The following is a 17,252-nucleotide window of genomic DNA, read 5'->3' on the forward strand; positions in this document are numbered from 1 at the left end:
TGAGGTGCCTCAGAACCTGGGTACCCCTGGGGAGCGTCACAGTTGCATTAGCACTTTTAAAAATCATTTAATTGGTTATAATTTGACTAGGTCCAATTGTTTGCCACGAGCTGTGAGACTATTGTGACAGGAAACTTGGGATCTTCCAAATTTCATGTAGCAATTTCCTGTCAGTTATTTAGAGTTTAACACGAAATTAAAAAATTTTGTAGACTTGTCAGAAAAATCTAAATTGTAATTAACCAATTGTCTTCCAAAAGGGCAACTGGGGAAAATAACTGTCTTTTTGCAGAGTTCTCGAGATTGTAATTTTATGGCTTTTCTTTGGGGAAGTATTATAGATGTATTTTGCTTTTGACCTTTTAATTTGCGCAATTGCAATGCATCTATATAGCTGTCAAGTCAAGGATTCAGTAAATCACTACATATTTTATCATTTTCAGTAGTGGCAGGGAAATAAGCCGAACAGAAGTTGAAGACATACGTGTGTGCATGTGATAAGAATGAAGCAGCAAGAGTAGAACACTACTATAAATGGTCACATGGTGATAGACAGTATATAGATCCCCTGTTCCAGACAGCACTTGGGCATCTACTTATGTCCCACTGATTGCAATGGGACTCAAGCATGTGCTTAGCATGTATTTAAGTGCTGCCTGAATACGGATGCTCTCCTCAATCACAGATATAACATACACCTTCTTCTAATCATTTTTAAGGGACAAGTGAGTACTACTAATAAATATTAATATTTTGGCAATGCTACTCAGTTTCATTTTCCAGTTTTATACTCCCGCTTCCTAATCATAAATGGGGAGTCTTAAAACATTGTTTCTTTAATAAACCAATATAATATACCAAGACCAAAATTTTCTCCTGAAAAAATGTGCAAAAGAAAGAAGTTGAAATCTACAAACTACTCTGTACATATGAGGTGAGAAACAAGAAAACAGCCTTCTGCTTCTAAATTAGGGCTTGTAGCAACCCCCTAGGAACTGGGAGGGAAGAGTTTGGAGCGGGCACCAGGAAGCCAGTCTGTGCACATGGGTGGAAAATTAGCTGCAGTTGAAGTCATGACACGTGCACCACTTGTGGCTGGGTGTGGTGTACCAGCTCGCCATCTAGCACCCCTTGCTGACAGCTTCTATGCCCTGGGTGGTATCTCTTCTCATGACTTGGCCTTCCTGCCAGGTCACTTTAGAGTCCCTCTCCTTCCAGAGTTTCAGTGTGCCACATGGACAGTGCCCTATACCGTACTGGTCATCGATCTGCCATCTTCCTCCCCTCCCAGACTCCTCTTCCACTCTACTCTTCTATCAGACTTGCAGCCCCAAGGCTTCTCCCTGGAGTCTATTAACCCAACTCGAAAGCAAAACACAGATTTCAGGGAAAGCAGCGGCAGGCCCTTTTCCAGGCTTGAACTTTTAAACCATCCTGTGTCCACACCCCCTAGTCCCCCCAACCTCTCCATTCTTCTGCAGAGTGCTGACTTTTGGGGACTACCCTCCTTAAGTCTTGCCCTCTTTGGATCCTCAACTCCAGTCCCTCACAAGGCTTTCTGCTTATGGGGTGGTCTTCTCTCAGGCCCACTTCAAGATTCCCCTTCACCCCTTTTCCCTCTTCCATCAGGACCAGGGTGTAAATGCCCTCCTGAGCTTCCTCTGTGCTCTACTACCTAGAGAAAGGGGAAGAAACCTGTAGGCTTTCTCCCTTCAGTCCTTTTCTATTCTGGGCTTCCTCCATTTACAGAAACCACCCACATCCTTTCCCATCTGGGACTCATCTTTAACAGGCCAGGCCTACCCTCCTAGTGCCACCATCTGTGTGTATTGATCTCTCAGGCCCAAATTAACCATTTCATCACCTGTGTGTGGTAAACACCACATCACACATCTCTGTAAACAGTTCTTTTAAAAAAGACTAGTTTCGTTTTAGAAACATTCTGTGACATTCTGCACCCCAAAGAACCCCATATTTACCATGCTGATATAATTATGATATGTTTTGTACAAAGTATGCTTTGTAAGGTATCATTCTAAACATCTTGATCTGTTGAACATTAATATCCTGTTGGAAGGATGTGCTGTCCTTCTATAAAAAGTTATGAAGTTTTGCTGTGTGTGTGTTACTGAAAGATGTTGTGAAATTGGAAACACCCACAATTAGCCTTTCAGGTACAACGATGAAGAAGCTAGACGGTGCTAATGGTTCATTAACAAAGACAATGGACCATGGAAAGGGCTTGTCCTCACCTGGGGACCCTTCACCGAGCCTATAAATAATGCCTGCTATAACTCAGCAAGGCATGCAAGGGCATGTGACCAGACCACAAACTGGGCTGGAAGCTGGCTTGAAACAAAGGGGTTCCTGCCATATGGAGAAACTATATAAGATGGGGAGTGTCATCTTTTGGTCTTCAGTCCCCCACAACTCAACACCTAAAAGAAACGCTGGAAAACAAAGTACTTTGAATAGGGGAGTGGGAAACCCAGGCTACAAAGCAGATGCAGCCTGTGCCTCAAGAATCTGTAAGTCTGCTTGTATCATCAGTCAGGGTGAGATATTGCTGATTCAAATCTTATCTAGTATAGACGGTTTAGATTGCATTTTGTTTGGTTTCTTAGGTAACCTGCTTTGATCTGTTTGTTCTCACTTGTAATCACTGTGTGTTTTTGAGTGACGTGTTAGCGAATCTTAGTTCTGTTAACACAGGTGGGTGCATATCTTCCCCACATCGAGGGGGAAGCAGACTAATTTAATGAGCTTGCACCGTACAGACTACTCTGCAGTGCAAGACCGCTCAATTCTGGGTTTATACTCCAGTGGGGGTGTAAGGCTGGGGAGCTGGGAAATTGGCTGAGGCCTCCATTGTTGGCCCAGGAGTGGTTTAGGCAAAGCCCTCAGATAACTCAGTTGGGTGTGTGGCGCCACCTGCTGTCATGTTGGGTGATAACAGGGCCTGGAGGGGCTGGCTGTGTGTCACCAGCAGAGCAAGTGTTGGAGTCCAACCCAGCTAAATAGTTAGGGGGCATAGCGGTTCCAACAGCTTCCAGGTTTCACCCTGGGTATAGATCCCATCACACATAGTTCTTCTCATCTTATTACCCCCCATGTGATAAGTGAAACATGGTGGCAATGGTCAGTCTCTTGAGAGATAATAGGAGTGTGTGATTAATAGGCGAACAAAGCAGAAACAGAGGAAACATGCAGCACGTTGGGACTCAGACCACCAGAAAGCTGCCAGCCATTCAACTGCCATATTTGCAGCTACACTAGTAGATCAATGACCAGTTCGATTCCAGCCGGATTGACTAGAACACAGACGCTGTACCTACACTAGAAACTACAGATATATCTCCACCACTCTAGCGCTGCTCCTGAGGTCAGGAACTGGAGAGAGCAGGATAGCAACCAAGGAAGGATTCAAGGCAGGGGCAGGGCTGAGGCAAGGCTGGGTGCAAGGCAGGAGCAGCAAGAACAAGGTAACACAGGAGCAGGCACAGTGGTGGTTGAGAAACCAGCAAGCTGCTGCTGCTGCTGCTGGCTTAAGTGCCAGCCTACTGCCTTCTGTAGTCAGTCAGGGTGTGTGGCTAGTCCCACAGCCTGCCGCAGACCAGCTATAGCGGTGAGGCTGCCTGGAGACTAGCTCTGCTGAAGGCCCTGATTCCTAACAGTACTGCAGAAAAGGCTCTGGGGGCTATAGTGGATCACAAGCTAAATATGTGTCAACAATGTAATGTAATACTGTGGCAAAAAAGAGAATTCATTCTGAGATGTATTAGCAGGAGTGTTGTAAGCAAGATACAGGAAATAATTCTTCCACTCTCTCAGAACTGATAAGGCCGCCACTGGAACACTGTGTCCAGTTCTGGACACCACACTTTGGGAAAGAGGTAGACAAATTGGAGAAAGTCCAGGGGACAGAAACAAAAATGGTTAAAGGTCTAGAACAGTGACTCTCAACCTTTCCAGACTACTGTACCGCTTTCAGGAGTCTGATTTGTCTTGCATACCAGCAAGTTTCACCTCACTTAAAAACTACTTGCTTACAAAATCAGACGTAAAAATACAAAAGTCACAGCTCACTATTATTTGCTTTCTTTCTCATTTTTACCATGTAATCATAAAATAAATCAATTGGAATTAGGGCCATCGAGTGAGTGTTGCTCTTTTAAGACTTCTGAAAGCATGCTCCTCACCTCATCCCTCTCAGATTTTGGAAGGAACTTCAGATTCTTAAACCTTGGATTGAGTAACATAACTACAGCATCTTTAGAAATCTCACATTGGTACCTTCTTTGCATTTTGTCAAATCTGCAGTGAAAGTGTTCTTAAAACAAACTGGGTCATCATCCGAGACATTGCTATAACATGAAATATACGGCAGAATGTGGGTAAAACAGAGCAGGAGACATGCAATTCTTCCCCAAGGAATTCAGTCAAAAATTTAATTAACACATTTTTTTAATGAGTATCATCAGCATGGAAGCATGTGCTCTGGAATGGTGGTCAAAGCATGAAGGGGCATACAAATGTTTAGCACATCTGGAACGTAAATACCTTGCAACGCCGGCTACAAAAGTGCCATGTGAACACCTGTTCTCACTTTCAGGTGACATTGTAAATAAGAAGCAGGCAGCAGCATCTCCTGTAAATGTAAACAAACTTGTTTGGCGTAGCAATTGGCTGAACAAGAAGTAAGATTGAGTTGACTTTTGGCTCTGAAGTTTTACATTGTTTTGTTTTTGAGAGCAGTTATGTAACAAAAAAAAATCTACATTTGTAAGTTACACTTTCACGATAAAAAGATTGCTCTATGGTACTTGTATGAGGTGAATTGCAAAATACTATTTCTTTTGTTTATCATTTTTATAGTGCAAATATTTGTAATAAAAATAATATAAAGTGAGCAGTGTACACTTTGTATTCTGTGTTGTAATAGAAATAAATATATTTGAAAATGTAAAAAACATCAAAATATTTAATAAATTTCAGTTGGCATTCTATTGTTTAACAGTGTGATTAGTCACGATTAATTTTTTAATCACGAAAAAAAATTGAGTTAATCATGTGAGTTAACTGCGCTTAATCAACAGCCCTAATTGGAATATACTTACATTTCAGTATATACAAGTCGTCTGTATGAAATTTTACTTTGTACTGATTTTGTTAGTGGTTTTTATGTAGCTCTTTCTAAAACTAGGCAAATATTTAGATGAGTTGATATTCCCCTGGTTGAGAACCACTGGTCTAGAACACATGACCTACGAGAAAAAATTAAGCAAACCTTATTTTTTTCAGTATAGAGAAGAAAATATTGTGGGAGGATATGATCACAGTCTTAAAGTATATCAAAGATTGCAATAAAGAAAAGGTTGATAAATTGTTTTCCTTAACCACTGAGGACAGGAGAACAACTAATGGGCTTAAATTGCAGCAAGGTAGATTTCAGTTTAGACATTAGAAAAAACTTCCTAACTGTAAGGGCAGTTAAGCACTGGAGCAAATTACCCAGGGAGGTTGTGGAATCCATGTCATTGGAGATTTTTAAGAACAGGTTAGACAGACACCTGTCAGGGATGATCTAGATGAGACTTAGTCCTGCCTCAGTGCCGGGGACTGGACTAGATGGCCTACCCAGGTCTCTTCCAGTCCTACATTTCCATGACCCTCTGTTGCCAAAACAGAGAACAAAGCACAGATCATGGAGGATTCCTTGCTCTATAGAATATGTGAACACTTCCCTAACTTGGAGCTAAGTTCTCTCCTCTGCTAATGTGCTGCAGCCAGAGAAAGCAGGGCTCTTGTTTGGCCTGACTGTGGGAGAGGAGTGAGCCACAGCCACAGGTGAACTCCATTTCCACACCACTGGTGGTACTGCGGGAGATGAGTAGGACTGAAGTAGGGGAGAAAAATAATCTACATCTCCCCCTGCAATGCTATGCAAATCTTCTTCAAACCTTTGGTTTGAATTTACCATTTCCTGTCTTTATTATTAGAGTAAGAAAAAACAACGACCTGTGATTCTATTAACATTGGTGCTGAAGGTAACGGAGACCTGCCTGGGATGTTGGTATATTTGTTTAATTAAGAAATTATGTCCTGTTTTGAATTATTTATCAGTGCATGTTGCTTATTTGTTGGTTACTGACACAGTAAAAAAGGGAATCCCTGCCCAAAAACGCTTGCAATCTGCGGTCCTACATGGCCATAGCCTGCATGGGCTATGTTTTATGTCCCTGTGATGCTCATAGCAGGATCAGGGCCTAGGGGACAGAAAAAGTCAGGATGTTCTGAGTAATCTAGGGGATCCAGATTTGTAACCTACCGTTTTTGAGTGAATGTGTAAATTGTAAGTATGGTTAATTATTTATATGGAGTGGTGATAAAGTCTGGGATAACAGAGGTGTCAGCTAATATTTAGAACTCCTTATCAGTTTAACTGGGTACAGTGTAATCAGAGATTCATAGATTATAAGGCCAGAAGGGATCACTGTGATCATCTAGTCTGACCCCCTGTATAGCATGGGCCATAGGACTTCCCTGAATTAATCATTATATCCCTCATCTTATTTCAGAAATACCATGCCAGGTGTACAGATTTAAGATGTTTGTATTAGATAACCCATCAGGCTCCAGCAATCTGATTCAGATTCTAACTACCATCTCTATAAAGATGGAAACAGAGCCAAAACAACAACAGACAGGTCAAACTCTGAGAGGAAAGATTATAGATGCAAAAAATCCACAAAAACATCCAACCCAAATCCCACACTTAATTTAGTGACTTGTCAAAATAACACGTACTACGTGGACTAAGGACTGATCAAAGATTTGTTTGGTCCAGGCTCTATTGTGACATCTACTGCACTGGTCTTAGTTAAAGCAGATGCAGCCTGTGCCTCAAGAATCTGTAAGCCTGCTTGTATCATCAGTCAGGGTGAGATATTGCTGATTCAAATCCTATCTAGTATAGACGGCTTAGATTGCATTTTGTTTGATTTCTTAGGTAATCTGCTTTGATCTGTTTGTTCTCACTTATAATCACTGTGTGTTTTTGAGTGACGTGTTAGTGAATCTTAGCTCTGTTAACACAGGTGGGTGCATATCTTCCCCACATCGAGAGGGAAGCAGACTAATCAGGGAGAAGGAATTTAAGGACAAAGACACCAAAGAAATGCCTTTTCGACTGAATCAGGTATGACACATTAATACACCTATTACTTTCAAGATACCATATTGTAGACTCCAAAAAGCCTACAGTCTAGAACAGGGGTGGGCAAACTACGGCCCATGGGCCGGATCTGGCCCAGGGCGCCACTGGCACCATGTCCCTGCGGCCCCCGGGCAGGAGGGCAGAGGGTTCCGTGCGTTGCCTCCAGGCACTGCTCCCCACAGCTCCCATTGGCCGGGAACGGGGAACCGCGGCCAATGGGAGCTTCGGGGGAGGTACCTGGAGGCGCGGCAAGGGCAGCACATGCGGAACCCTCCGCATCCCCCCCCCAGCCCCAGGGCCACAGTGCTTCTGGGAGTGACGTGGGATGGGGACAGGGCAAGCGTGCAGGGAGCCTGCCCTGGCCCCGGTGCGCGCCGCTGCCACCCTGAAGCTGCTTCAGGTAAGCGGCACCGGGCCAGAGCCCGAACCCCTCCTGTACTCTGCCCCCCAACTCCCAGCGTGGCAGGGGAGGGCGCCGAGCCCAGCCGTGGGCCACTCTCCCCGATTGGCCGGAGCACCAGGGGGAGGGCGGCGAGGCCCAGCGCGGCTCTGCTCTCCCCGGCGGCCAGAGCGCCGGGGGGAGGGCGGAGAGCCCGGCCGAGGCTCCACTCTCCCCGGTGGCCAGAGCACCAGGGAGAGGGCGGAGTGCCCGCCGCGGCTCCGCTCTTCCTGGCGGCCAGAGCGCTGGGGGGAGGGCGGCGAGCCCGGCTGGGGCTCCGTTCTCCCTGGCGGCTGGAGCGCCGCGCCGCCCCCCTCCAGGTGCCGCCCCAAGCACAAGCTTGGTGGGCTGGTGCCTGGAGCCGGCCCTGAGTGGAGCGGCAATGGCGTGCTCAGGGAGGAAGTGGAGCAGAGGTGAGCTGGGGCGGGGAGCTGCCGCACGGCTCACCGGGCCAGGGAGAGCTGCTGCGGGGAGGGGCGCCTCAGGGCGGAGGGGGGAGCTGCTGCGGGGGGGGTGGCTTAGGGCGGGGGGGGTGGAGAGCTGCCACAGGGCTCGGGGAGGGGGGGAGCGCAAGGTGGAAGTTTTGCCTAGGGCGCGGAAACATCCTTGCACTCGCCCTGACTGCAATACAAATAAACAGCAAACACTGTGTTCCTTAGCAAGTTGTTACAGGTAGAGATGAAAGCTCCCATATTTAGCACTCATACTCAGCTGCAAATATCTGGAAAAGTCACATCTGTGATAAACCAAGTCAGCCACTGGAGGTCAGTCTCTGAACAAGTGCTAAAAATCAACAAAAAGTCCTTTTCCTCTCCAAATCCATGTTCTCTAGGGCAGGCCACTTTATCATCTTCTATTCAGCCCAAGCTCTACAAGACCACCTTTCAAACACCCTCAAATTTGGAGTTTGGATTAGGATTGGTCCATTGCAAAGATAGGGGCTAGCTGTGGAATTCTGCTCTAGCTCTGGGCTTGGACACAATGTTGGTGAAAATTGTGTTCAATCTGACCATGGGAGTAGATTGCCCAGATAATGTCTGTTATCCTACATTTATATGTCTACAGCTATCCAAGTACCAGATCTCAGTTTCAGTGTACAATATGATTTCTAAGAGTTTGCGAGGAAGGCTACGTATATGGCTTATCAGACACACAATATATTCTTGAGATTTTACTGATGCAAACGGCTTGTATTTAGAACTGTTCTTATTTCTTATGTTAAAAAAAATAAAGCCATCCATTATTCAAAATTTCACACATTGTGTAGTTAAAGGGAACACAATGCCTTCTAAAATATAGGGACAGGTAAATAAAACTGGCAAGGAGTTTTCCAGTGACCTTTAGTGTATTTTCAAACAGCACTGAAGTCTCTCTTTTGGGGATTATAGAGAATGTTCGCATTAAGGCAAACAACATTTAATGTAGACAGGGCCAACAGGTTATATTTTCAGTCTTTGATTTACTAATTCTCTGAAGCCAGAAAGAGAATTGGCTTATGAGAGGTTTTCCAAGTGGACCAGCAGAAAACTGATGGCGAAAGCTATAGCAGAGTGTATCTGCCAGCGATCAAGTTGGAAGAGAAGTATTACTTCCATCCATTCTGAGCTGTATGTGAATGAAAGATGCTTTCAATCCACACTTAGCTGATTTTACAAGGCACCATTGTTAGCTCTTCTATGGTGCCATATTGTTCTGGTACCATCACTCAATTTGTAGCAGATCACTTATTTCTCTTTTTTATGAGGCATAACAAGACCAAGAGCATCCTGTCCTTTAGCACAGCGGATCTCAACCGGGGGTCCGCGGCCTCCTGGGAGTCCACGAGCCCTTTCAAGGGGGCCGCGGAGCCTTGCGGCTGAAGCCCCGATCCCCAGCACCCCCCGCAGGGCTGAATCCTGGAGCCCTGAGCCCTGGTGCTCCCTGTGGAGCAGAAGCCCTGAGCCCATGAGCAGCACTGGGGACATGGAGGGCATTGCCCCCACAAACTCCATGGCAAGATCACGGCAGTCTCGAGGGCAGCTCCCTGCCCATCTCCTCTCTCCCCACCCGCTGGCCAGGTTGGAGGCAGAAGATGGAGCTGGGCATTGCGGGGCAGCTGCTGCTCTGGCTGGTGCTATGGAGCCATTAGCAGCAGCAGCATTCCCTCCTCTCCTGCTGGTGCCCCAGACTCAGTTCCCAGTCTCCGTTGCTCCCGCAGAGGCAGCCGGTAAGAGCCCCCTGGGTGGGGAGACCCGGCTCTGTGGCTCGCCCGCAGGCCCCTCCGGGAACAGAGACCTCCCAGCACACAGCCCCTAATACCCCTCTCCCTACACCCTGAGCTACCCCCCCTGCCCGCACACAGTCCCTAGCCACCCCCTCCCTGTACCCTGAGCTACCCCCTGCCTGCACACAGCCCCTAGCCACCCCCCTCCCTGTACTCTGAGCTACCCCCTGCCTGCACACAGCGACTAATACCCTTTCCCTACACACTGAACTATCCCCCTGCTCACACACAGTCCCTAGTACCCCCTCCCTACAACCTGAGATACCCCCTGGCTGCACACAACCCCTAGCCACCCCCCTCCCTACAGACCCACAGCTACCCTCTGTGTGCACACAGCCCCTAGCCACCCCCCTCCCTGCACCCTGAGCTGTTTTTAAACTTTTTGAGCTAAGCCTCCAACCTTTGAGTTATAATTTTGGGTTGCACGTCCCCACCCCCACAACTGAGACAGGCTGGGCGATCTGCTGAGGTGAGTCAGGGGGTGGAGGTGGCACTCCCTCCCTGGACCCTGCCATGCAGAGGTGGCTCGAACCCTGCTGGCTCCTGTCCCCCCCAACAGAAGTCAAACTACGCCCAAGGCCCCTGACCCGAGCCCTGCCCCCACCCCACCCCCGACCCTGCTGGGCCCTGGTATTTTTATAGCATGTTGAGGGGGGCCTCAGAGAGAAAAAGGTTGAGAACCCCTGCTTAAGCAGACTCTGTGCACCTTAAGAAGTGTAACATGCTGTTACCTAATAGGATCTTGCAGAAGCAGGAATGTACCACATTTTCTTGAGTGTCTAAACATTTTGGGTACTTTTTCTTCACTTTCCTGTATCTTGGTCAATTGTAGAATCAGGAATAGAAAACAGTCCAAGTGACCACAATACATTTAAAGATAAAAAGGTGTTACTGTCCCCACAGTAATCTGTGTGGACCTGATAATGGTAGTAGCGAATTTCAACTTAAACTCTCAACAGGAATGAACCAATTTTTTCTATCAACGATGCTCTAAACTGCATCATTTTAGACTTTTGTAGTTGTTCTAAGCCAGAGGTGGGCAAACTACGGCCCACGGGCCACATCTGGCCCGTGGGACCCTCCTGCCTGGCCCCTGAGCTCCTGGCCCGGGAGGCTAGCCCCCAGCCCCTCCCTCAATGTTCACCCTCCCCCGCAGCCTCAGCTTGCCCCGCCGCCAGCGCAATGCTCTGGGCAGCGGGGCGGCGAGCTCCTGGGGCAATGCAGCTACAGAGTCCAGCCTGACCAGTTCTCTGTGCTGCGCGGTGTGTGGCTGGCTCCAGCTGGGCGGCGTGGCTGTAGCGCCGTCAGCCACCGGTGCTCCAAGCAGTGCGGTAAGGGGGCAGGGAGCAGGGGGCGGGGGGCGGTTGGATAGAGAGCAGGGGAGCTCGGAGTGGTGGTCAGGGTGTGGGAGTGTGGATAGGGGTCAGGGCGGTCAGAGGATAGGGGACAGGGGGGTTCAATGGGGGCAGGGGTCCCGGGGGGGGCAGTCAGGAAGGAGGGGGGGGTTGGATGGGGCGACGGGGGGCTGTCAGGAAGGAGAGGAGGGGTTTGATGGGGCGGCGCAGGGCAGTCAGGGGTGGGTGTTCTGGGGGGGTTCAGGGGACAGGGAGCAGGGGGGGTGGATGGGGCAGGGATCCCGGGGGGGCCAGCAGGGAACAGGGGGGTTTGGATGGGGCAGGAGTCCGGGGGGGGGTGTCAGGGCCCAGAAGCGGAGGGGGTGAATAGGGGGTGGGGGCCGGGCCACGCCCCGCTCCCCTAACCGGCCCTCCATACAATTTCCAAACCCTGATGCAGCCCTCAGGCCAAAAAGTTTGCCTGCCTCTATTCTAAGCAGTAAAAACAGGCTTCATTTGAGAAATACATCTCAGCAAAAAAGTAAATAAATGTAAAAACAACCTCCCCAAATCCCCTGATTTCATTGACTTGACACACAGACATGACTAGAAAGAGGATTTTATTGTAAGGATTGGTTTGTAGTCTTCACTAGCTGAACAAGCATTTACACTGTCCATCTTTATCTGAACAACAACTGACAAATTGTCAATGTGCATTTTCTATCGCATATTCTCAAATATTCACAGCTTTGGAAAAGTTTTAGATTTGGGACAGATTCTGGCCCTGTAAATTCTCTGATCCTGGAAACATTTATATATGTCTTTAATTTTACACACATGATCAGTCCAGTTAAATTCAATGGGACTACTCACCTGCATGAAGTTAAGCATGTGTTCAAATGTTTGCAGGACTGGGGCCTTACTCTATAAGAAAGGTATTACTTGGAGTGAGTTAGGATGGTACCACACGGCAGTGTCAAGACCATTCTTAAAAATGACTTGGTGTTCTCTCCATTTTCTTCTTTTTATGGCATGTTTCCAGATTGAGTTGAGAATATTCAAAGACTTGTGTGTCATTGTTATTGCAGTTTTTCCATTTTTCTAGGTTCTTGCTGGACAAGCTATTTTCTCTGAAATACCAGGAAGCTTGTGATTGGAGCTCTGGGTGGCTCATTTTCTTTTGGTTCAGCACAATGGGTTCTGCAAGCTCTTCCCAATTCAACACTTACCTCTGTATGTTAGTTATTTTCAGATTCTATCTCCTGTTGTCCAGAACCCCCGTTTTATCCTCACATCCACCTCTCCTGACATCAGCCATTTCTTTACACGTCTCTTGAGCTTCTACATGGCTAATTCTTTGCTCAGTCACATCAACTCTTTTAATACTTTGTCTAACTTGGAGTCAATAGGGTACTTTTATATTTTTAAACTCACCCAGTCAGTTAAGCATGACATTTGGGGAGTTCTTAATGTTCTTCCTGAAATCTAATTTCCATGTTGGAGCCCTCAGCAAACTGGCCCTGGATACCATCCTCTCCCCTTGCATCCGTGGGTTATTTGGTCATCATCATCAGAAGTGCACTGACTGGAGATGATCCTGACTGTTTCTACTGATTTCTTCCTCTGGATGGATCTCTTGCTCCTATTCGATAATCAGCTGAATAGTTCATAAAACTAAGAACTTGAAATCAGGTTAGGACAGGCTTTTTTGGGAGGTGGTGTTTGTGGGACTAATCAGATGTGGTGCCCAATCAAGATGTGTCTGCTCACTTCACAAATATGGTGAGTCCTTCAGTCCATGTTATTTAGCTTAATGTATCAGAGTCTTTATTTTTTAAAATATCATGATGGAGGGAAGGGAGCACAGGCACAAGACACACAATAGCAAAGTGTGTAGGGTGGAAGGGAGAACACATCTTTGAAACAAACTAGGAATGTGTAGCATGAAGCAAATAACAAAGCATTATTTGACCTACATTCCTATGCCAGTGCCAACTATCTAGGAATCTGCTTTTCCATTTTTCAGGCAGTGGTTTGAATTTACTGGCATTCACAGTAGACTCCAGTGTGGAGTTCAAAGACCCAAATGTTAAGGGAGGCATTATTGCCATTAGAGCTGTAAGAGGTGGTTTGTGGGAGAATCAAAATATAGGAAGCAAGAAAACCTGCCTCCCACCCCAATTATCTTGGCTAGAAATGCAGGCAAATTCACCAGTTGTCTGTCTGCTTTTTCTACAAACATCTTTCTGAACCAGTCAGATATTGGGCTTCAGTTTTTCATGCTTAGTCTCTGTCAAAAGGTGATTTTTCTTGTCATTTTTCTAAAGATTAAGCAAATATCTTTGGCTATTTTCAATCTGAGAGGGTTTCTACTTTCTAATTTCTGTGTGAGGGTAACTCAAAATTCAGGGCTATTTCTTTTCTGCTCTTACATATAACATTACTCACATGAATATAGTTACTCGCATGCACAAGTGTTTGCAAAATTGGGCCCTTAATAGACAATTGGGCCCTCTGGGCCAGATTCTGGCACCCTAACTCACTCCTCTTCGATAGTCCAAAAGGGAAGTTAAGCTCTGTGACACCCTGGCACCCCAATATTCACCACTGTCATGTAATTAGGATATGTTTTGTACAAAGTATGCCTTGTGAGGTATCATTCTAAACATCTTCGTGTGCTAGCCAGTTATATCTCATTGGATTGTATGTGCTATTGTCATATATGAAGTTATGAAGTTTGGCTATGTATGTGTTACTGAAACATGTTGTGAGGTTGAAAACACCCACAAGCAGCCTTTCAGGTTCAACAGTAAAAAGGCCAAACAATGTTAATGGCTTATTGAGGAAATGCTCCCAGAGTTACCCCAGGAACTGTGTAAAACAGAAACCTCTCAGAGATAGCACTGCACAATGGCAACTGTTTGACCCAGGTCACAGCAAAAGAGCTTTCCAGCAATTGGGAACAAGATATAAAAGGGGTACCTCACTCTCCCTACAACAGCACACCTGGAAACACCTGAGGGGCAAGGACTGAACCATGGGAAGTGATGGTCCCAGGCTAGAGGGATTTTTAGCCTGTATATGAAAACCTGGGAAAGCCACGGCAGGTTGTGCCTTAAGAATCTGCCAGCCTGCTTATCACTCAGGGTGAGAATTTGCTAATTCATATCCTACCTATCTAGTGTGTTAAGATCAGTTTGCAGTTTTGTTTGTTTACTTACTATGGTAATCTTCTTTGATCTGTTTGCTATCACTTATAATCACTTAAAATCTATCTTTGGTGGTTAATAAACTTGTTTTTGTTTTGTCTAAAACCAATGTGTGGAAATCATAACTTGGGGCAGAAAGTTGTTGGATGTCTCTCTCCACATTGAGGGAGGGAGCAAATTTTATGAGCTTATCAGTTCCCTGTGCAACACAAGACTGTATAATTTTGGGTTTATACTCCAGAGAGGAGGGTGTGCCTTAGCAACTGGGAGGTGCCTTAACTGAGCCTTCCCATGCGGAGCTGATCTCAGCATCTGAGTGTGAAGCTGCAGCTGGGTGTGTTCCTATCTGTGTGTATGCTGGTGAAAGAGCAAGCTTGGAGAGCTTGCCAACTTATCACAGCAGCACAGTGTGAGAGGGGAGCCCAGGCTGTTGGGTCAGGTGGGCTCAGTGGTACCCCAGTCCCAGATGTCACCCCGAAAGGAGGGGGAACCTGTCACAAGCTCCTTTGAATATTTGTCAGGTGTGGAAAAGGGAAAATAAGTGTGTTTCATCATTGTACATTTCTATGAAGATAGTGTTCAGAAGTGTAAAGAGATTTGGGTTATTTTTAACAAAGAATGGAGGGAGGTGGAGGGAAAGAGGAGAGAGAAAGGGGAGTAAGTTCTACATTTGAACGCTATACATGAAGAATGCCCAGCCCCCGCTGGAGCAGCTGTTCTGAACACAACATTGTCAGTGTGGCACAGGGCAAGAATCCACCTCTCAAGAAGGCCTGCACCTGCCCTGTACTCTGCTGCTGTATCAGCCTCTAAGCTGTTAATTTATTTCTCCCCATATAAAACAGCAGTGCTTTCTAATAACCATTAACAGAGAAGGAGGCCACTTGGTAAGAACACATTAAATAATGTGTGCTGGAATTGTTTATACTCTGTCCTAGAAAGATATAGTGAAACTATAGCACAGTGAAGGAGGGGGCCCAATTTGAAGGAGCAGGGTGGAGGGTAAAGACAACATAGAGAAGCCAGGGATGGGAGGTATTCTTTCTCTCTGAAATCTGGAATATATCAGCCATTTGATGCAATTTGGTTCATTCAAAAAGGCAAAATCAATTGGTTTTCAGAAGGGTTTAAAAAAGAAAAAAGCAAAATTTTTAACAAGAGACCCCCAGAGAGCCCTTCTTAGCACATCAGTGCATTGATACCAAGCTACATTGTTGTAACTGGTTTCTGTTTGGTGTTCTCCTCCAGAAAAAAAGGGGATAGAAAAAAGATCTTAGAGCCAGTTAAAATAACGTAACATGAAACAGAGAATTTTCTGATTCAGCAGCAAGGCAGCTGGCATAAAGTCACACCCTGTGACATCAAAAAAATCTCAGTGAAGTTTTTATACATGAATATTACCTGTAAACCTATCATTAACCACAGTGCGTTTCAGTGTCACTATGCTGTGTTACAGAGAAATTCAGGCTCCCCCTCATACTTTTAGCATTACAAGTCAACTGGAAAATGTCAAGACTGCTTGCTCATGTCTGCATCATCGCTGGGACTGCATTTTTATGAATACAAGATCTAAAGGTGTGTATAGCTAGCAAAGTAGTACAGTTTATATATGAATTGCACCCTCCCGAAAAGTGTTTATAAGTAAATTTAGATTGTGCTTTTGAATGAGCAGAAAAACTGAACAGAAGAGTCCCCTGCATATAAATATTGCCAGTTTTGAAAATTTTCACTGAGCAAAGAAATCATGCTTCACCGGCATGAAGAAACTTTTGATACTTCAAGACTACTCAACATCCATTTCCTTCTAACATGGTTTGTTCTTTAGATCTAACAGAGATCTACAAAACATCAAATTTGAACCAAATAATTTTACTCTGAGAGTTCTGCATGAACAAGATTTCTCACTGGAATAAATGTGTTTGTAAACAAATAGGAGTCATGAACAGTACAGATTTTGGCAAAAATTTCCAAAACCAAGTCACTTGTTGGCAGAAACCAGCCATGGAAAGTTTCAGCCCCTGAGCAGTCTGAAAAAGTTGAACAAGACTTGGGGGGAGCAAGAGAAGAATACTTATAATAGAAGATGCCTCAATTTTGGAAAGAAACTTGTATTTCTTTAATTAGAGAGAGAAACACTGAATAGAGTAGAAAAACAAGTGAAGAAAAAGACTGAATTAATTGCAGGAGGAAGAGACGTAGGCAGAATGCCATTACACAAGTGGAAATTTGCCAGGTCACTGAAATGATCAATATTAGTCCTGCACAGAGTGCAATGGAAGCTTGAATGACCACAGCGGACAATCCCTCACATTTACATCCCTTCAGAAAGACAGCACCTCCCCCAACACAGTGTCTTCTAACAACATGCTGGTGCCTTAATTTAGCATTATTTTAGAGGGAAGAGTTCCTCAATTACCAAATCACCAGCACCACTTCCTACTCGCTTTTGTGTTTTCCTTGGAGAACCTCAGTAAATGGAAGAACTTGAGGATGGTTTTTTATTGTTATCTCTCATCCCATCACACTGATCTAATGTATATTGTCCTTTTGAGTATAATTTTGTGTAGATTAAAAGTCACAGGAGAATAGGATTTAAGAGAAGACAGCTTTAAAAATATTGGGCTACTTAGAAATTATATTGAATAACCACAAAAGTCTTTAATTTAATCTTGTACTGCACATGTGTGTACAGTACACCACAACCATTTCCCAAGATGTAACATCCTTGATGTAACACCACTGATTACACTAAGGGATGAAACTGGCCCAGTACATCTGTCATTCACCCAGT

Source organism: Chrysemys picta, chromosome 2, assembly GCF_011386835.1.
Source record: "Chrysemys picta bellii isolate R12L10 chromosome 2, ASM1138683v2, whole genome shotgun sequence".
NCBI lineage: Eukaryota > Metazoa > Chordata > Testudines > Emydidae > Chrysemys > Chrysemys picta.